Source organism: Gossypium hirsutum, chromosome A10 (genome assembly GCF_007990345.1).
Source record: "Gossypium hirsutum isolate 1008001.06 chromosome A10, Gossypium_hirsutum_v2.1, whole genome shotgun sequence".
Taxonomy (NCBI): Eukaryota; Viridiplantae; Streptophyta; class Magnoliopsida; order Malvales; family Malvaceae; genus Gossypium; species Gossypium hirsutum.
The window spans coordinates 91,547,652-91,570,701 of record NC_053433.1 but is presented as its reverse complement, the minus strand read 5'-3'; the positions used below and the strand labels follow the sequence as shown (position 1 = coordinate 91,570,701).

The following is a 23,050-nucleotide window of genomic DNA, read 5'->3' as shown; positions in this document are numbered from 1 at the left end:
TTTAAAAATCATATCTTGAGTTCAGAAACTCGGAATCCAGTTCCGTAAATTTTCCCTGAAACTAGACTCATATCTCCATCTACATATTTTTTTCTAGAATTTTTGGTCAGCCCAATTAGTACAGTTTATTAATCAAAGTTTCCCATGTTACAGGGATCGACTACCCTGACCTTTGCGCATTACGACTTGGATATCTCCCTGTACAGGGCTTCAATACTGATTCCGTTTGTTTCTATAGAAACTAGACTCAGAGAGGAATCTATAAATATATGGCATGACTTCTAATTATCTCTGGTTAATTTATAATGAATTTCCAAAGTCGGAACAGGGAATCCAGAAACCGTTCTGGCCCTGTATCACGAGAACCTGAATATCTCTTAACATACTGTCCGTATGATTGTTTCATTACCTTCCTATGAAAATAGATTCATCAAGGTTCGTTTACATAATTTATTCACTATTTATATCTATTCCTACTATTTTTAGTGATTTTCCAAATCTACATCACTGCTGCTGTCAGCATCTGCCTTTAAGGTAGACTTTACCTATTTCATGGTTTCCATGATTCAACTAGCCCTTTTTGCATAAATAGCACAATTTATGATAGTGATTAACCATTCCCATGGCCAATCCTTGTCAAGCATATCCACACCAAATGATTATAACATTATACTCAAACACATATAAGCCATTTTCGCATGGCTATCCAAAATTATACAAGTCCAAAGGGTCCATGACCCACAACAAACGGGTAGTCCTATACATGCCATTTCGAAGTTCAACCAAAATTGTACCAAAAGGGGGGCTTTGATAGTGTGGGCGACTTTGACTTCAAGATCCCGAGTCCGATAGCTGGAGAACCAAATCTATAAAACAGAGTAAGCAATTTATGCTTAGTAAGTTTTGAGCAAGAAATTCCAGCACAACAAAAGTATAGCATTCATATAGCTAAACGGATAATTTCATATGCACAAATTTTCGATATCATACTAGCTTCACATTACCAACCCTTATGTACATACACAAAAGATCAACTTAGCCAAAGGCCGGTAGCTCGTTTATCAACTGAGCGAATACTTATTTGTAAGGGCTCAACTAAATTCAAGCACATACGAAACATACCTCAATGTTGGGATGTTTCTAGAGTATTAACTGAAATTTTTACAGCAAGATCATTCATTCCCAAATCACGTACCTTCGGAATTTAACCGGATATAGCTCCTCGTTTAAATGCCTTCGGGACATAGCCCGGTTATAGTAACTCGCACAAATGCCTTCGGGACTTAACCCGGATTTAGTAACTCGCACAAATGCCTTCGGGCTTAGCCCGGAATTAGTATCTCGCACAAATGCCTTCGGGCTTAGCCCGGAATTAGTATCTCGCACAAATGCCTTCGGATCTTAGTCCGGATATGGTCACTTAGCACAAAGCCTTCGGGACTTAGCCCGGATATCATTCAAATAACCATGCACATTTAACAATAAATCATGGCACATTCGTATTTCATTTTCGTTAGCAAAACTCAAACACAAGACACTTATCATTCTTGTAATTTCGGCTCAATAGCCACACACAAAGAGCATGATTTTGATTTGCTTAAAACATGATCTAATCAAATCTTAATTTAAGCTCTCTTACTCAAGAACTTACCTCGGATGTTGTCGAACGATTCCGATGGCTATTCGACCACTTTTTCCTTCCCTTTATCGGATTTAGTTCCCCTTTGCTCTTGAGCTTAATTAAACAAATAAATTGATTTAATCATTTGAGCATCGAAAAGAGGAACACAAGGCACTTAGCCCATATTTATACATTATACATTAAAGTCACATATGTACGGAATCATGAATAAAACTCAACATTTTAGCTAATTTTCCCCCTTGGCCGAATTTCTAAGCCAAGACAAAAGCATCAATATGCTTGCCTCCAACCGAATACATGCAACACCAAATCTTCTTCCTATGGCCGAATATGCATGTCTATGTTGGGGCCGATTATATGCTTAATACTTCCTACAAGTATGGTTACTTGTATTGATTATAAATATCATCTTGTTTCAAGTTCAAAACTTGGCTAATACACACATATATACACTAGTAAAGCATCCTCTCCCTTTCCATCAATTTAACACATGCATTGCTCATTAACATACAAAAGTTATATTCGGCCTTAGCACACAACTTGCTAGCCGATTCTTCCCCATCTAGCAACCAATGCACATATGTGCTCACTCAAAAATGCTAAAAAGGAGATTCAAGAATCATCAATCCACCATCACATGCATCATTAACAAGCTTAATATTTAGCATGCAATGGCATTAACACAAAATCCACCTAGGCCGAATATCATCCCCATGACATAGCAAGGATTTGAACCATGGGCTAATTAGAACTCAAGCTAGCAACTAAAAACATGCATGAATCTCATGGCACAACCTCAAACATACCTTAATTTAGATATAAGTATGGCCAAACCTCCTCCTAATCCTCTTCCAAATCAAACATGAAGCACGAACTCCTTCCTCCTTCCTTAGAATTTTCGGCCAAATGAAGATGAAAAAGGATGAACAAAATTTTCTCCTTTCTTTTCTTTAACTCACGACAATGGGGGGGAAGACAACCACACACATTTTTTTTTGTTTCCATCATATTCCCTTTCATTATTTTATGCCCATGCTCCTTATTTTATTTTTCCTAACATACCTCACTAACATAACATGTTTGTGACATGTTTCCACTCATGATGCACTAACACAACATGTCTATGACATGTCTTGCCCATCACACTTGGTCTACCATGCTTGTCATGGCCGGCCACTACTCATTAGGGGGGGAATTTGACATGCAAGTCCCCCCTTTTTCCACATGCACTAATAGGTCCTTACGCATTGACCTATCACATTTTAAAATTTTCTCACATAAGTCCTATTTGATGAAATTCACTTACAATTAACAAAATTCAAACACGAAATTTTCACACATGCACATGTACATATAATAAGCATCAATTATGACGGTTAATTATTTTTACGACTCGGTTTAGCGGTCCCGAAACCACTTCCCGACTAGGGTCAATTTTGGGCTGTCACAACTCTCCCCCACTTAAGAAATTTTTGTCCCCGAAAAGCTTACCGGTAAATAGGTTTGGGTATCGTTCTTTCATCGAGCTCTCGGTTTCCCAAGTAGCTTCCTCGATCCCGTGTTTGAGCCATAACACCTTTACTAGCGGAACCCTTTTGTTTCGCAACTCCTTCACTTCACGAGCTAGGATACGCATCGGTTCTTCTTCATAACTCATATCGGCTTGAATTTCAACCTCTGATGGATTAATCACATGTGACGGATCAGATCTATAGCGTCGAAGCATCGAAACATGAAAGACATCGTGAATCTTTTCAAGTTCAGGGGCCAAAATCAATCTATACGCAAACGGACCAACTCGTTCAGAGATTTCGTACGGCCCAATGAATCTCGGGCTCAACTTGCCCTTACGGCCAAATCTGAGTACCTTTTTCCAAGGCGAAACTTTAAGAAACACTTTATCTCCCACCTGATATTCAATGTCTTTTCGTTTCAAATCCGCATACGATTTTTGACGATCTGTGGCTGCTTTCAGACTTTCACGGATTACCTTTACTTTCTGTTCGGCATCCTTAATCAAATCAACTCCGAAAATTTTACTTTCACTGAGCTCGGTCCAAAACAATGGTGTACGGCATTTACGACCGTACAAAGCCTCGTAAGGTGCCATCTTAATACTTTATTGAAAACTATTGTTGTAAGCGAATTCAATCAAAGGTAAATACCGTTCCCATGAACCACTGAACTTGAGGATGCAACATCTCAACATATCCTCAAGTATCTGAATTGTCCGCTCGGATTGACCATCGGTTTGGGGGTGAAAAGTAGTGCTAAAACGCAGCTTGGTACCCAAAGCTTCTTGCAATTTCTTCCAAAATCGTGAGGTGAATCTCGGATATCTATCCGACACGATAGAAATAGGTACCCTGTGTAATCTCACAATCTGAGAAACGTACAATTCAGCTAGTTTATCCAATGAAAAATCCGTACGCACGGGGATAAAGTGGGCCGACTTAGTCAGCCTATCGACAACAACCCAAATCGCATCTTTCTTACTTGCTGACAATGGCAGTCCGGACACAAAGTCCATTGTGACTCGATCCCATTTCCACTCAGGTATCATGATCGGCTGAAGTAATCCTGAAGGCACTTGATGTTCTGCTTTCACTTGTTGACATATTAAACATCTCGAAACAAAGTCGGAGATGTCTCGTTTCATACCATGCCACCAAAACCAACGTTTCAAATCGTTGTACATTTTCGTACTCCCCGGGTGAATTAACATTCGGCTACAATGGGCTTCGTTCAGAATCATCGAAATGAGTTCCGAATTCCTTGGAACACACAAACGACTTCTGAACCTCAAACAATCATCATCATCAATTTGAAACTCCGATTCCTTGTTCGGAGCACACTCAGCCCGTCTTGCAACCAATTCATCATCAACTTTCTGGGCTTCACGAATTTGATGAATCAATAATGGTTTGGCTTTTAATTCAGCTACTAACACATTGTCGGGTAGAACAGACAAGTGCACATTCATCGCTCGTAAAGCAAACAATGATTTCCGGCTTAAGGCGTCCGCAACCACATTAGCCTTTCCCGGGTGGTAATCAATGACAAGCTCGTAATCTTTCAACAACTCAAGCCAACGTCTTTGTCGCAGATTCAAGTCTCGCTGAGTCATCAAATATTTGAGACTTTTGTGATCCGAAAATACATGGCACTTCTCACCAAACAAATAATGTCGCCATATTTTCAAAGCAAATACGATGGCAACTAGTTCGAGATCATGGGTCGGATAATTTCTCTCGTGTGACTTCAATTGTCTCGACGCATAGGCCACAACTTGACCTTCTTGCATCAATACGCAACCCAACCCAAGTAGGGATGCGTCACTATAAATGACAAACTCTTTGCCTGATTCGGGTTGCACTAAAATTGGAGCTTCAGTCAAATAGGTTTTCAATTGATCGAAACTTTTCTGACATTTCTCCGTCCATTCGAACTTAACATCCTTTTGAAGTAGCTTTGTCATTGGTGTGGCTATCATCGAGAAACCTTTGACAAATCGTCGGTAATAACCGGCGAGCCCCAAAAAGCTCCGAACCTCAGTAATATTTCTCGGAGGTTTCCAGTTAAGTATGGCTGAAATTTTGTTCGGGTCAACTCGAATACCCGATGCGGATACTACATGACCCAAGAAGCTAACCTCTCTTAACCAGAACTTACACTTACTGAACTTAGCATATAACTGCTTATCCCGCAGAATTTGCAACACTAGCCTCAGATGCTCAGCATGTTCGGTCTCATCTCTTGAATAGACCAAGATGTCATCAATGAACACAACTACGAACCGATCCAAATATGGTTTGAAGATCCGATTCATCAAATCCATAAATACCGCAGGGGAATTAGTGAGCCCAAACGGCATCACTAAGAACTCGTAGTGACCATATCTCGTCCTGAAGGCAGTTTTGGGTATGTCCGATTCTCGAATTCGCAACTGATAATAGCCCGATCTCAGATCTATTTTTGAGAACATTGAGGCTCCCTTCAGTTGGTCGAACAAATCATCGATACGCGGTAACGGATATTTGTTCTTTATCGTCACTTTATTCAGTTGACGATAGTCAATGCATAACCTTATGGTTCCGTCCTTCTTTTTCACGAACAATACTGGTGCACCCCAAGGTGAGAAACTTGGTCGAGCAAAACCTCTATCCGTCAATTCTTGCAACTGAGCTTTCAACTCTTTTAACTCGGTTGGTGCCATACGATACGGAGCTATCGAAATCGGCGTAGTCCCAGGTACAAGCTCAATACCAAACTCTACCTCCCGAACAGGTGGTAAACCCAGTAATTCTTCAGGAAAAACATCCGGGTATTCACAAACCACCGGCACGGATTCGGGTTTCTTTTCTAATTCTTTGTCATCAAGTACATACGCAAGGTATGCTTCGCACCCTTTTCTTACATATTTCTGGGCCAACATTGCTTATATTACAGCTGGCATCCCCTCCAAGTCCGTAGACTCAACTCGGATTACTTCGTTTCTTGCGCACCTCAAATCAATAGTCTTGCTTTTGCAATTCACAACCGCATCATGCGCGGTCAACCAATCCAAACCAAGAATAACATCAAATTCATCAAACGGCAAAAGCATCGAGTCTGCCGGAAAACAGGAACCTCGAATTTCTAGGGGACATTTCTTACACACTTTGTCGACAAGCACGTAACGACCCAAGGGATTTGACACCCGAATTACGAACTCAGTAGACTCAATAGGTAAAGTCTTACTGGATGCTAAGGTTTCACATATGTAAGAATGGGTAGAACCGGGGTCAATCAAAGCAATTACATTAGTATCAAAGAGAGTAAAAGTACCGGTAATAACATCAGGCGAAGAGGCATCCTCGCGGGCACGTATAGCATAAGCTCTAGCAGGCGCACGAGCCTCGGATCTGGTCGTAGCATCTCTAGATCCTCTCTGGCCACCACTAGCATCGCCCGTATTTCCAGATGGTCTACCTCGAGCAGTGGTAGCACCCGGTTTCCCACTTTGATTTACATTCTGTTCAGACAACCTCGGGCAATCTTTAATGAAGTGGTCAACTGATCCGCACTTGTAACAGGAGCGGTCAGGGAATCTACAACTCCCCGAATGCCATTTACCGCAATATCGACATTTCGTTCTGTCTCGACGTTCATTCCCAACACTGGCGACCGAAGTGCCTCGTGTACCCACAGGGGGTCGATCACGATCTCGTCTAAAAAGGCCCGAAGTGCCTCTAGACCGGCCCACATCATCTCGAAATTTCTTCGATGCCTGTTGAAGAGACTTTCCCGAGGATCTTTTACGAAACTCTCCAGTTCCCACATCAACTTTTTGTTTTTCTTTTCTAAGCTCTTCGGCTTTACAAGCTCGCTCGACAAGTACTACGAACTCTCGTATTTCAAGAACGCCAACGAACATTTTTATATCTTCATTCAGCCCATCCTCGAAGCGTTTACACATGATAGCCTCGGACGAAACACATTCCCGAGCGTATTTGCTAAGTCTAACAAATTTTCGCTCGTAATCAGTAACCGACATGGAACCTTGCTTAAGCTCAAGAAATTCCTTCCGTTTTTGATCAACAAATCTCTGACTGATATACTTTTTCCGAAACTCAGTTTGGAAAAACTCCCAAGTTACTTGCTCTCGGGGCACAACAGAAGTCAGAGTACTCCACCAATAGTAGGCAGAATCATGTAGCAAGGAGATAGTACACTTTAGGCATTCATCGGGTGTACAAGATAGCTCATCGAGTACCCGGATAGTGTTGTCCAACCAAAATTCAGCTTGTTCGGCATCGTCGCTATCCGTAGCTTTAAATTCAGTAGCCCCATGTTTTCAGATTCTGTCAACTGGGGGCTTATTTGACCTTATTTGGTCAGTTACCGGAGGTATTGTAGGTGCGGGGGTTGTATTAGTCGGGAAGGGAGGTTGTGGAACAGCCGTATTAGTTCGAATGTATTGGTTGAACCAATCATTCATCACGCTATAGAAAGCTTGTCTAGCTTCCTCATTCGGGTTACTAGCATTAGGTTGAGAGTCCGCCGGCGCTGTCCCTTGTGCGGGAGCAGGCGCTACACTCTCAAGATCATCAGCTACCTCTCGGTTGGGATCGGGATCCATTACTATAAATAAACACATTTACAATTATCAGAAATCACCACACTATCAAGTAATCACATAAAATGGCATGTATAGCTAGACCCAACGCATTACGGTAGTCCTAGAATCGACTAAACCGTAGCTCTGATACCAATCAAATGTAACACCCCGAACCCGAGACCGTCACCGGAGTCGAACACGAGGTGTTAACAGACTTTTAAAAAAATTTCCAGACACTACCAATCTGCATAATAGTCGCTTTAAAAATCATATCTTGAGTTCAGAAACTCGGAATCCAGTTTCGTAAATTTTCCCTGAAACTAGACTCATATGCCCATCTACATATTTTTTCTAGAATTTTTGGTTGGGCCAATTAGTACATTTTATTAATCAAAGTCTCCCATGTTACAGGGATCGACTACCCTGACCTTTGCGCATTACGACTTGGATATCTCCCTGTACAGTGCTTCAATACTGATTCCGTTTGTTTCTATAGAAACTAGACTCAGAGAGGAATCTATAAATATATGGCATGACTTCTAATTATCTCTGGTTAATTTATAATGAATTTCCAAAGTCAGAACAGGGAATCCAGAAACCGTTCTGGCCCTGTATCACGAGAACCTGAATATCTCTTAACATACTGTCCGTATGATTGTTTCGTTACCTTCCTATGAAAATAGATTCATCAAGGTTCGTTTACATAATTTATTCACTATTTATATCTATTCCTACTATTTTTAGTGATTTTCCAAATCTACATCACTGCTGCTGTCAGCATCTGCCTTTAAGGTAGACTTTACCTATTTCATGGTTTCCATGATTCAACTAGCCCTTTTTGCATAAATAGCACAATTTATGATAGTGATTAACCATTCCCATGGCCAATCCTTGTCAAGCATATCCACACCAAATGATTATAACATTATACTCAAACACATATAAGCCATTTTCGCATGGCTATCCAAAATTATACAAGTCCAAAGGGTCCATGACCCACAACAAACGGGTAGTCCTATACATGCCATTTCGAAGTTCAACCAAAATTGTACCAAAAGGGGGGCTTTGATAGTGTGGGCGACTTTGACTTCAAGATCCCGAGTCCGATAGCTGGAGAACCAAATCTATAAAACAGAGGAGCAATGAAACGGAGTAAGCAATTTATGCTTAGTAAGTTTTGAGCAAGGAATTCCAGCACAACAAAAGTATAGCATTCATATAGCTAAACGGATAATTTCATATGCACAAATTTTCGATATCATACTTGCTTCACATTACCAACCCTTATGTACATACACAAAAGATCAACTTAGCCAAAGGCCGGTTGCTCGTTTATCAACTGAGCGAATACTTATTTGTAAGGGCTCAACTAAATTCAAGCACATACGAAACATACCTCAATATTGGGATGTTTCTAGAGTATTAACTGAAATTTTTACAGCAAGATCATTCATTCCCAAATCACGTACCTTCGGAATTTAACCGGATATAGCTCCTCGTTCAAATGCCTTCGGGACATAGCCCGGTTATAGTAATCGCACAAATGCCTTCGGGACTTAACCCGGATTTAGTAACTCGCACAAATGCCTTCGAGCTTAGCCCGGAATTAGTATCTCGCACAAATGCCTTCGGGCTTAGCCCGGAATTAGTATCTCGCACAAATGCCTTCGGATCTTAGTCCGGATATGGTCACTTAGCACAAAGCCTTCGGGACTTAGCCCGGACATCATTCAAATAACCATGCACATTTAACAATAAATCATGGCACATTCGTATTTCATTTTCGTTAGCAAAACTCAAACACAAGACACTTATCATTCTTGTAATTTCGGCTCAATAGCCACACACAAAGAGCATGATTTTGATTTGCTTAAAACATGATCTAATCAAATCTTAATTTAAGCTCTCTTACTCAAGAACTTACCTCGGATGTTGTCGAACGATTCCGATGGCTATTCGACCACTTTTTCCTTCCCTTTATCGGATTTAGTTCCCCTTTGCTCTTGAGCTTAATTAAACAAATAAATTGATTTAATCATTTGAGCATCGAAAAGAGGAACACAAGGCACTTAGCCCATATTTATACATTAGACATTAAAGTCACATATGTACGGAATCATGAATCAAACTCAACATTTTAGCTAATTTTCCCCTTTGGCCGAATTTCTAAGCCAAGACAAAAGCATCAATATGCTTGCCTCCAACCGAATACATGCAACACCAAATCTTCTTCCTATGGCCGAATATGCATGTCTATGTTGGGGCCGATTATATGCTTAATACTTCCTACAAGTATGGTTACTTGTATTGATTATAAATATCATCTTGTTTCAAGTTCAAAACTTGGCTAATACACACATATATACACTAGTAAAGCATCCTCTCCCTTTCCATCAATTTAACACATGCATTGCTCATTAACATACAAAAGTTATATTCGGCCTTAGCACACAACTTGCTAGCCGATTCTTCCCCATCTAGCAACCAATGCACATATATGCTCACTCAAAAATGCTAAAAAGGAGATTCAAGAATCATCAATCCACCATCACATGCATCATTAACAAGCTTCATATTTAGCATGCAATGGCATTAACACAAAATCCACCTAGGCCGAATATCATCCCCATGACATAGCAAGGATTTGAACCATGGGCTAATTAGAACTCAAGCTAGCAACTAAAAACATGCATGAATCTCATGGCACAACCTCAAACATACCTTAATTTAGATATAAGTATGGCCAAACCTCCTCCTAATCCTCTTCCAAATCAAACATGAAGCACGAACTCCTTCCTCCTTCCTTAGAATTTTCGGCCAAATGAAGATGAAAAAGGATGAACAAAATTTTCTCCTTTCTTTTCTTTAACTCACGGCAATGGGGGGGGGGAAAGACAACCACACACATTTTTTTTTTGTTTCCATCATATTCCCTTTCATTATTTTATGCCCATGCTCCTTATTTTATTTTTCCTAACATACCTAACTAACATAACATGTTTGTGACATGTTTCCACTCATGATGCACTAACACAACATGTCTATGACATGTCTTGCCCATCACACTTGGTTTACCATGCTTGTCATGGCCGGCCACTACTCATTAGGGGGGGAATTTGACATGCAAGTCCCCCCTTTTTCCACATGCACTAATAGGTCCTTACGCATTGACCTATCACATTTTAAAATTTTCTCACATAAGTCCTATTTGATGAAATTCACTTACAATTAACAAAATCAAACACGAAAATTTCACACATGCACATGTACATATAATGAGCATCAATTATGATGGTTAATTATTTTTACGACTCGGTTTAGCGGTCCCGAAACCACTTCCCGACTAGGGTCAATTTTGGGCTGTCACAATAATATCTCAAAATAATTCACAGGTAATCATACATTGAGAATTCAACTAAAAGAACATTAGAGCTTCAAACATTCCAATTTGAGCATTTTATCCTGAAAACATAGGTGTCTCCCCTTATCTAAGTGGTCACCTCAATTCCAAATCTTACGGAGTTTAACATCCTCACTAAGGATTCACTCAAATCATTCAAAGTGTTTAAAGACAATGAATGTAGCACTCATCAATCAATATGAAATGTTATTACCATAGGCTTGCATGAAAATCACATCTCCACCACTATAAATTGAGATGATACATCAATCAAAAGGTCTTTAAAGGGTTGTAACAAGGCTTGGTTAGGAGGTGTAGTTACAAGCTGAAAGAAAAAGTTAGAATCGAGATTGAATTGAAAAATCACTTAACTAGAAAAAGATTTAATCATCACTTGCGTACAACAGAGCTTCTTGTTAGAATATGGAATTTAAATACTTAAGCTCAAAAACAAAAGATTACTACTAATGTGTATACACAGTTTTTTTAAGAACAAGTTAAATAACATAGACTAACTATTAAGAACAAGACATAGCTGAGTAACTATTTCAATTCAAATCTCGACAAAAATAGGGATCAAATTTAATTTAGGGGATTTCAACAATAATGGGTTAAGGGTTAATATTAAGGGTAATACAAGAAATGGCTTGTTAGGCTTAAATGGGTTCACTAGGGGTTAAGAAGGAGGTAGGCTTTTCATGGCATGAGTGGGTTAATCCTAAGTGCCTTAATAATTTTCACATATCAAATCAAATGGTGTGGTTTTGACATGGATAATCAAGCAAGTTCTAGAATAACAGTTCAATACTAACTCACTCAAAGCAATAATAAAAGTGAGCATGAAAGAATTAATAGATGCTTAAAAGACTCAAAATCTCACAAAAATTATGGCTTTTTGATGTTTAAAACTTGTGAATTCCAACTCAAAGTAATACCTAAACTTTGGGGAAACAACCTAAAATTTTAAATTCTTAAAAATCAACTTATCATGCTTGATTCTCTAATGTTTTAAAGTTTAAACAATCAATGTATAAATGCCTATGTTTTAATTCAAGATATATCAACCAAAATCATAAATCAATAAAAATTTATCCTAAATATGATATGAGAGCTTTTCAAGAGAACAAGGCAGTCATTCAGGGATTTTTCTGATAATGAAATGAATACCCTCCACACTTAAGATTTACATTGTCCTCAATTTACAAAGATAGATATTTTGACAAATGTAAGTGTAAGTTCATAAGATAGGGAGAAAAGTGAAACTTCCTGAGTTAAAAATGAATGAATTCCTGGATTAGTGAGAGCGAGTTGTTAGAAATAAAGTTGGAGGACAAACATGATTTTGAAGGACAAAAGGAGAATTGGGGGAATAATTTGATAGTAATCATAAAGATAAGCCGTGTTTAAAAACAAAATAATTTTTAAAAATTAATAAAAGAAAAATAAAATAAGATAGATAATCTAATTTTTCAAGTGGCACGGTCGGTTTGCATGCCCGTGTGGATCGTGTCCTGTCCGTGTTTGTTTCGAAGTGAGATGTCATCACACGGCCTTCGGGCATGTCCGTATGGCTACATGATCATGTCACACGACCGTGTGTGATGTAGTTCGCTTCTCCCACGGTTGTGTAGTGCTGCGCATGCCCGTGTTTTTTTGATAATGTTGTCCACGGGTGATAGACACGAGCGTGTCGCACGCCCGTGTTCATTTGGCAGATTTGACCACGGCCGGGTCGCACGTCCGTGGCCACTTATTGCATCCCATGTTGGGAAAGATAACTTTTACCCTATTTTCGCATGGTCGTATCGCACGGCCGTGTTTCCGTCCGTGGTTGTCACACAGCCTTAAGCACCGCTGTGTAATAGGCCATGTGGAGTTGGGAACCTGTGCTTCAAAGACTCTGTTAGTGACCTAGATGTTTAAAAATTGAAATTTAAATAATTTAAAACCGTTAGTACTCAGGTTGCCTCCCAAGAAGCGCTTGTTTATAGTCCAAGCTCGACTGTTACCTTGTTGGTTTATTTAGGGCGGTTTGTGGAGTTGTAGCTCCTCTCCATCGTCTTTAAAATTCTCACCGTTATAAAGTTTGAGACGATGTCCATTTACTTTGAAAGTATCGTGTGATGGGTGACTTACCTCTATTGTGCCATATGGAAGAACAAATTGAATTATGAAAGGTCTTGACCATCGTGATTTAAGTTTCCCAGGAAACAATTTGAGTCTTGAGTTGTATAGGAGGACAAGATCTCCAACTTCAAATTGTTTTCGCTGCTTTTAACGAGTGTCATGGCGCTTCTTTGTTGCTTCCTTGTATAGGCATGAGTTTTTGTATGCATTGGCTCGCCACTCATCAAGCTCGTTCAGCTGCATCAACATGTTTTTTCCTGCAAGTTTGGGATCAAGGCTTAGAAATTTAATAGCCCAAAAAGCTTTATGCTCTAGTTCAAATGGTAGATGACAACTTTTTCCATAAACAAGTCTATAAGGTGATGTCCCTATGGGGGTCTTAAAAGCAGTTCTGTAAGCCCATAAGGCATCATCTACTTTAATTGCCCAATCTTTTCTGTTTGATTCTATTATTTTTTCAAGGATCCGTTTAATTTCTCGGTTTGCCACTTCAACTTGTCCATTAGTTTGAGGATGGTATGGGGTGGCTGTTCTATGATGAACTCCGTATTTCTTAAGAGTTTTTTCAAATTGGGTATTACAAAAAAGAGTGCCCCTGTCATTAATAATTGCTCTAGGTGTTTCAAATCTCGAGAAGAGTTTCTTAAGGAAACGTACTACCACTCTAGCATCATTAGTAGGTAGAGCTTGGGCTTCCACCCATTTGGACATATAATCAACTGCTACTAATATGTATTAATTCCCAAATAAACTGGGGAATGGGCCCATTAAATTGATACCCCAAATGTCAAATATTTTACATGAAAGTATATAGTTTTGAGGTATTTCATCACGTTTAGATATGTTACCTATCCGTTGGCATTTGTCACATGAAGTATCGTACCTATTAGCGTCTTTGAATAACGAGGGCCAGTAAAAACCTGATTCAAGTATTTTATGTGCGGCCTTAGTTCCACTATTGTATCCTCTAGTTGGCCCTGAGTTGCAATGTTCCAGTATTTTTGATGTTTCTAATCTTGTAACGCATCTTCTAATGACTTGATCTACACATCTGTGAAAAAGAAATGGGTCGTCCCAAAAGTAGTTTTTCACATCATTAAAGAATCGCTTCCTTTGCTGGTGTGTTAACCCTTTTGGGATAATGTTAGCGGCTAAAAAATTTGTGATGTCTGCAAACCAAGGTACCTCAGAGTCAGATATAGTGAAAAATTGTTCTTCAGGAAACAAATCATTTATTTCAACTTTATTTAGTTCTTTGGTATTGGAGTTCTCAAGCCTGGACAGATGATCAACCGCGAGATTTTTAGCTCCTTTCTTATCCTGAATTTCTATGTCAAATTCCTGCAATAGGAGAATCCATCGAATTTGTTGAGGTTTTGCATCAGTTTTGGTTAAAAGGTAGCGAAAGGCGGAATGGTCAGTGTAAACAACAACTTTAGACAATATGAGATATTATCAAAATTTATCAAATGCAAAAACCACAGCTAGCAATTCTTTTTCCCTAGTAGTATAACTCTCTTGTGTAGCTGTCAAAGTTTTGCTAGCATAATAGATAGGTTGAAAATGCTTGTCTCTTCACTGTGCCAATACTGCACCTACTGTAAAATCACTCGTATCACACATTAATTCAAATGGTAAGTTCCAATCAGGTGCAATTATGATTGAAGCATTAATTAATTTATCCTTTAATGTATTAAATGCTTCTAAACACTCCTGATTGAAATTGAAAGGTATATCTTTTGCTAGCAATTTAGTCAAAGGCTTAGCTATTTTAGAAAAATACTTAATAAATCTTCTATAAAAACCAGCATGTCCTAAAAAGCTTCTAATAGCCTTAACCAAACTAGAAGGGGGTAATTTTTTAATTGTTTCTATTTTAGATTTGTCCACTTCAATCCCTTTACTAGAAATTTTATGCCCTAATATAATACCTTCTTGAACCATGAAGTGACATTTCTCCCAGTTAAGCACAAGGTTCGTTTCCTCACATCTTATTAAAAGTTATTTTAAATTTTTAAGGAAGAGATGGAAAGAGTTATCGAATACCGAGAAATCATACATATATACTTCCATGATATCTTCCATGAGTTTGTCAAAGATGGCCATCATACAACGCTGAAACGTGGCGGGAGCATTACAAAATCCAAAAGGCATTCTACGATAAGCTAACGTACCATATGGGCATGTGAATGTTGTCTTTTATTGATCTTCAGGAGCTATTAGGATTTGGAAGTAGCCAGAGAGTCCGTCTAAAAAGCAGTAGTACATGTGCCCGGATAATCTTTCCAACATTTGGTCAATGAATGGAAAAGGGAATTGATCTTTTCTTGTGGCATCATTCAGTTTCCTGTATTCAATGCAAACTCTCCACTCTGTGACTATCCTTGTTGGAATTAATTATTTCTTCTCGTTGGTCACAACCGTCATGCCTCCTTTCTTAGGGACAACCTGCACTGGACTTACCCAAGAACTGTAAAAAATAGGATAAATAATTCCAACATCTAGAAGTTTAATTACCTCTGCTTTAACAACTTCCTTCATGTTGGGGTTCAGTCGTCTTTGAGCTTGCACACATGGTTTGTATTCATCTTCCATCAAAATTTTGTGGGTACAAAAAGAAGGGCTGATTCCTTTAATGTTAGAAATTTTGCAAGCTATGGCCTTTTTATGTTCTTTTAATACTTGAATTAATTCCTCTTTCTCCTTGGGTTGCAAGTTAGAAGCAATGATAACTGGTAATGTAGAATTATTTCCAAGGAATGCATATTCCAAGTGGTTTGGTAATTGTTTAAGTTCCAATTTGGGAGGCTCTTCAATAGAGGGTTTTTGTTTAATTTCATCCTTTATCTTAATGCCCTCATATTCTACTTGTCTTGAAGAATGCTCGTTAGGTTCATCATCTATCTCCTCTTCTTGAGCTAGATTCAGTTTCGTCGTGTCTTTCTGTATAATTTCCTGAAAAGTGTCTTGGGTAGTATGATCAATGGAGTCAATAAAATAACATGAATCATCCTGTTCCCTAGAAAACCTCATAGCATCATAAATTTTAAAGATAATCTCCTCGTTACCTACTCTAAGTACCAATTTACCGTTACCTACATCGATTATAGCCCTAACAGTGGCTAAAAATGGGCGCCCTAAAATTAAGGGCACTTCCACATATTCGTCCATATCAAGCACAACAAAGTCAACAGGAAATATGAATTTATCTATTTTCACAAGTATGTCTTCTATAATGCCCCTAAGATATTTAACAGATCTATCAGCTAATTGAATACTCATCCTAGTTGGTTTAGGTTCCCCAAGACCAAGTTGCTTGAATATTTTATCTGGCATCAAATTAATGATATGGCCTAAATCAGCTAGTGCTTTCTCTACATTCAGACTACCAATTAAGCACGGGATCGTAAAACATCCTGGATCTTTCAGCTTGGTTGGCAGTTTGTTTTGGAGTATGGTTAAGTACTCCTCATTGAGTTCTACTGTAGATAAGTCCTCGAACTTCCTCTTATTTGTTAGAAGCTCCTTCAAAAATTTTGCATATGTAGGCATCTGCGAGATGGCCTCAACAAAAGGTAAGTTGATATATAATTGCTGAAAAACTTCAAGAAACTTACCAAATTGTGCATCAATGCAGTCATTTTTCAATTTTGCTGGGTATGGAACTAGTGGTTTATATTCCTTCGACACTGGTTTGTCACTATTTTTGGGTTTTTCTTCCCCTCTTTCGCTTATCTCGGCTTCTTCTGTTAGCTTCTTTTCAGATTCCACTAACACTTTCCCACTCCTTAGTGTAACTACTTTTACATGCTCTTTTGATTTGGTGTTACAAGGTAAACTTCCAAGTGGTCTTTCCAAAATTAGTTTGGACAGTTGGCCTATCTGAGTTTCGAGCCCTTGGATCGATGCTTGTTGATTTTTAAGTGCTGTCTCGGTGTTCTGGAAACGGGCTTCTGACACCGAGATAAATTTAGACAGCATCTCTTCATGGTTCGGTTTCTTTTCCTGTTGATAGGGTGGTTGTTGAAAACCCGGAGGATGATGTGGTCTTTGATTTCCTTGACCGCCCCATGAGAAATTGGGATGGTTCCTCCAACCTGCATTATAAGTGTTACTATATGGATTATTTTGGAATCTAGAGTTATTGTTACCCATATATTTAACTTGTTCCTCCTCGATGCTAGGGTTGAAGGGTTGATACTCTGTGCATGCTCCTCCTCTATTTGTCTCGCACCTCGTTACTGGATGTACCATGTAGAACCAAGTAAACCATCAACGTTATAAACGCCTGCTGTTTTAGTTGGCTTAGTCCTCATGACTTGCCACTGATAGTTATTCAGTGACATCTCTTCAATAAACTCATAAGAATTTTCAGGTGTTTTATTATTGATGGTTCCGCCAGTAGCTGCGTCAACCATTTGTCGAGTCGAAGGATTTAGGCCATTATAGAATGTTTGAACTTGTAGCCAAAGCGGTAACCCATGGTGAGGGCACCTTCTCAATAAGTCCTTGTATCTCTCCCATGCATCGTAAAAAGTTTCTAAGTCCATCTGCACAAATGAAGAGATATCATTACGTAATTTGGCCGTTTTAGCCTGCGAAAAATATTTTAATAGAAATTTTTCGGTCATTTGTTCCCAAGTAGTAATTGAGCCTCGTGGTAATGAGTTTAACCACTGTTTAGCTTTGTTCCTTAATGAAAAAGGGAATAACTGAAGATGAATGGCATCGTTAGAAAAGCTATTAATTTTAAATGTATCGCAGAATTCCAGGAAATTTGCCAAGTGAGTGTTCGGATCCTCATCCTGCAAACCATCAAACTGAACAAATTGTTGTATCATTTGAATAATGTTAGGTTTTAGTTCAAAATTATTTGCAGCAATAGCAAGCCTAACTATACTTGACTCAATTCCTGTTAAAGTAGGTTTAGCAAAATCATACATAGTACGAGAAGCAGGATTTTCATTTGCTGGTTCAACGTGTATCATAGAAGGTAGCTGATTGTCTTGGACTTCAGCCATCTCTTCGGTTGGGGTTTGAGTATCGTCTTATTGCTCGTTATCTGTGTAAAGCTTCGCCTTATTTCTCTTTGGCTTCTGCGAACTGTGCGATCGATTTCTTCGTCAAAAAGTAGTGATCCTGACGGGTTTCTTCTAGTCATAAACTATAAAAACCTGCCAAGTAAATTAATAAATAATAATAATTTAAATTAAATTAAATTGTAAGTAAAATAAATGGCTAAAGTAATAAAAATTGAGCGTTCCTAATATCTTAGTTCCTTGGCAACAACGCCAAAAACTTGATCGCGATTTTCGTGTGACAGGTTTTAAATATTTATAAAGAATCGTTCTTGAAACTAACTATTATCACGATGTAGGCAAGTGTACCTATCGAGCAGTAGTATAGTTTTAGCAATATCGGATTGTCGAACCCAAAGGAACTAAAAGTACTAGTAATGACTGTCTTTTTTATTATCTAGTCTAAGAATAAGGGGGTTTGTTTTAACTAACTAATTAACTAAACTAAGAATTCACAGAAAGTAGAATTGGGGGATTACTTTTGGAAAATGATTGAATTAAGACAATACCTAAGGAAAAATCCACCTAGACTTTACTTGTTATTCTGGCTCCGAATCGGACAATTTATTCATTTAACTTGTCCCATAGAGATCCCTAACTTATGTTATTATCCCTATTCAAGACTAATAACGTCTAATCCCTAGATTGAACAATTGAGACTTTTCTCTAACTAACACCCTAAGGTTGCATTAACTCGATCTATGGATCCCCTTACTAGGTTTCACCCTAATCCGGCAAAATCTTGTCACCCTATATCTAGGCGCGCAATCAGCTCCACTTAATTATGACAAATGTACTCTTAGACAGGGTCTATTCCTCCTCTGAATAAGAGCTTATCTTGAATCAGTATCCTGGGATATCAAAACAAGAATTAAGAATACATAATTAAGAACAAGTTAAATATTTATCATACAATTCAGAAAATAATAACGAGATTCGTCTTAGGTTTCATCCCCCTTAGGTATTTAGGGGATTTAGTTCCTAACTAAAAAGGAAAACATCTCAGAAGAATAATGAATACAAAACATAAAGAAAACCCAAAACTCCTGAAGGGAAATTGAGGGGAGATCTTCAGTCTTGATGGTGAATCCGGCTTCTGAGATGGATCAATCGGCTTCCCTTGAACAGTTCCCTGCTTCCTTCTCTCTATGTCTCCCTCTTCTATTCTTTTAGGGCGTATTTATAGGCTTTAGAATGCCTAAAAACCCTCAAAATTAGCCTTTTTCGAATTGGACTCAACTTGGGCTCGGCAGGGACATGCCCGTGTGAGTCGTGATTCTGCCAAATAGATACGGCCTTGTGGTTTGCCCGTGTGAGGAAGTCCAGGCCGAGTTGATTTCGTACTTTGGCCCATTTTCTCCGTTTTGGCTCATTTCTCATTCCTTTCACTCTCCTATGCTCACCTAAGTATAAAACATGAAATTAAGGCATTAGGAGCGTCGAATTCACCAATTCTAAGGAAAAATCATCCATAAAATGTATTAAGCATGGGGTAAAAATATGTATAAATTACAGTTTATCAAGTCCCTATTTCAAAAAAACACAAATTACACAAAATTTAATTACACCCAAGCCTATCCAAAATTCCTAGGGACCCCTAGCAGCCCAAAACTTTCATTTATTTCACAATTTAACCCCTCAATTTACACCTTCCTCAATTTAATCCCTAATATGCATTTTTACTCAATATTACTTTACAAAACATGTATATCAAGCACCAAGATTTCATAATTCATCATCAAACATCATAAACCACATGAATTCATCAACAACAACTTTCAAAATCATCAACACTCAAAAATTGAGATACAGGCTAGCTAGAACATAAAGCAACGATCACAAAAACGTAAAAATCATCAAAAACCGAACAAATTTCATACCTCAATCAAAGTTTGTAATTTTTGAATATAACAAACCCTAAATGGTTTTCTTCTTCCTCTATTTTTGGTTCAAAGAAAGATGAATGCCAAAATTTTATGATTTGTTTTGTTATAAATTACCTTATTAATCAAATACCAAAAGTAACCTTAATGAAATCATTATAAATTTACCTAATACATGCCCATTTATGACCATTTCCACTATCAATGGTCTAATTTCAACATAAGGACTTCTCATATAATAAATCATAGCAATTACCACTTTTAACATATAGAATGCAACTATTGTATTTTATACGATTTAGCCTTTTTTCTCAAATTGAGCTATTAAACGATAAAATTAGCTCACGAAATTTTCACACATATATATTGACATGCTGTAAACACCAAAAATAATATAAAATAATTTTACAACCTCAGATTTGTGTTTTAAAACCACTATTCTGATTTAAGCTAAAATCGGGTTGTTACAGGCTTGACCAAGTCTATACCATATTATGTCACTTGTTTTACCTTTCAAAAACATACCAAAAAGATACCAAATATATCATACAAGAATTATCTCTGAATAATCACATAATTCATATATGTCTAATGCACCAAAACACTATATTCACCTACATCATATTGTCACTTATCATTTGCATATTTGAACTATAAAACCATTATTCATAATAAAGCTTTTCACATACATGTCAAACTAACCATTATCTTATCAAAATACCAAAAACTCAATCAAGTCAAATGGCCATGTTCACAAAAAAACAAATAGGCCAATATTAGCCAAAATACATATACATGCCATTACAACCAAAATTTAACAACCAAAAATACCAAAAGAGCCGATGGATAGTGTGATATAGCTCTGACCAGCTTATGACTTGAACGAGCTTTAGATATACTATAAAACATAAAAAATAACATAAAGTAAGCATTTAAGCTTAGTAAGTTCGTATAACTTAGAATTTAACTTACCATTTGATCAAGTAATAGGTAAGTAACAAAGCATAACACAACAAATTTTGGCCAAAGGCCTAAGCACATATACACCAACCATATTAGCCATCTAAATTCATATGAACCAATAAATATGGATGAGCTCAATAATTAATCACATCCCATATACATGTATCATCCATTTCATATATCTATATATCATGTAACATCTTTTCCATGTATTTCATGTCTATACCCGTAATAGTTCATATCGAACTCATACCATTTTGTATCAAAGCATTTCCTGTTAAACCATTTAGAATACCATTGGATACTAGAGATAGCTCACACATAATGTGCTTGCTCATATAACTGCAATTTGTCAATTCATGTACAAGTATGCTCATATGAGCTGTGAACCGGTATGTTTATTTTAGCTATAGACCGGTATGCTCTCATGAGCAGTGGAGTGTCTGCAACACATGCAGGACCTCAGCCAAATCAGTGACCCTAATGACATGTCATTTGTATCCTAGTGATTCCTATGGTTCAAACGGGGATCGATAATCATCGTACATCATTAGATATGCATTCGGTAATTATATATGATAAATCATAATATTTATATATTTCAATTAAAAACATATAAATATAATTTAATTACACGAACTTACCTCGACTAGTATACATAGATCTGGAGGCGATTAATCTGGGACTTTCTCTTTGCTCCGGCCTAACTCTGTACGAGGTCTAATTGGATCTATATGAATAAATTTAACTTAATTCCACATATAATTCATTTAATTTAATCCAAAACATATTTTGGAAAAAATACCATTTTGCCCCTATACTTTTAATTCTTTTCCATTTAGTCCCTAGCTAATAAAAATGAAAATTTACACAATTTCACCACAACCCACTATGGCTAAATATCAAATAGGTCCTTAGCATGCAGTTTACTTCAATTATTTTGCAATTTCACCATTTAATATTTCCTATTTTTCAATTTAGTCCCTAATTGACAATTTCATCAAAAATCTATTTATAAAAGTTGTTTATCAAACGAAACCATTCATTTTCTAACATCAAACTTCAAAACTCATATGCATGCATCAATGGTAAAACCCTAATAGTTTAACAGTTTCAAAAATTAGTCCCTGGGCTAGCTAGATTAAGTTATAACGATCCCGAAAATATAAAAATCATTAAAAATGGGACAAATATATATACCTAATTGATCATACAAGATTGGCCTAATTTGAGCACAAAAATGACTTCTTTCTCTAGTGAAAATTAGTTAAAGATGATAATGGAAGATGATGATAATTTTTATTTTAATTAACTTATCATTTATTTACTTATTTACTTAATTAACCTTTAAAATTAATCAAAATTACACAAAATGCCAAGCCTTAATATCCCAATAACATATTTATGTCTAATTACCATATAAGGACTTCCATTTAAGAGTTCTACAGCTATTTAATACCTTTAGCTTCTAGAACTCAACCTTTGCATTTTACGCGATTTAGTCCTTTTTATCAAATTGAACATGTAAACGGTAAAATTTCTTATTGACATTTTTATAAGGTATTACTATCATGCTATAGGCAATAAAATAATAAAAAAATAAATTATTTGACTTCAGATTTGTGGTACCAAAACCTCTATTTTGATTTCAATAAAAACGGGTTGTTACACTACTTAAGAACTCTAATAAGCTATGAAAGTGCAATACCCGAACCTATTTTCTGGTAAGATTTTTGGCGATGAAAATTCCATCAGGGGGGAGAGTTGTAATAGCCTATTTTCAATGATATCTAAATAGTAATTTTGGGACCACAATTCTGCTGAATAAGTCATTATTTTATTATTAATTTAACCTCT

The 23,050-nt window shown here is 37.4% G+C and overlaps 1 non-coding gene across 1 annotated transcript; it reads left to right on the top strand.

The window, feature by feature from the left end:
* The first annotated feature begins 17,745 nt into the window (after positions 1-17,745).
* LOC121209029 (small nucleolar RNA R71) lies at positions 17,746-17,852 on the top strand. The gene has a single exon (XR_005904147.1). It is a non-coding gene; the product is annotated as a small nucleolar RNA R71 (small nucleolar RNA).
* The last annotated feature ends 5,198 nt before the right edge of the window (positions 17,853-23,050 follow it).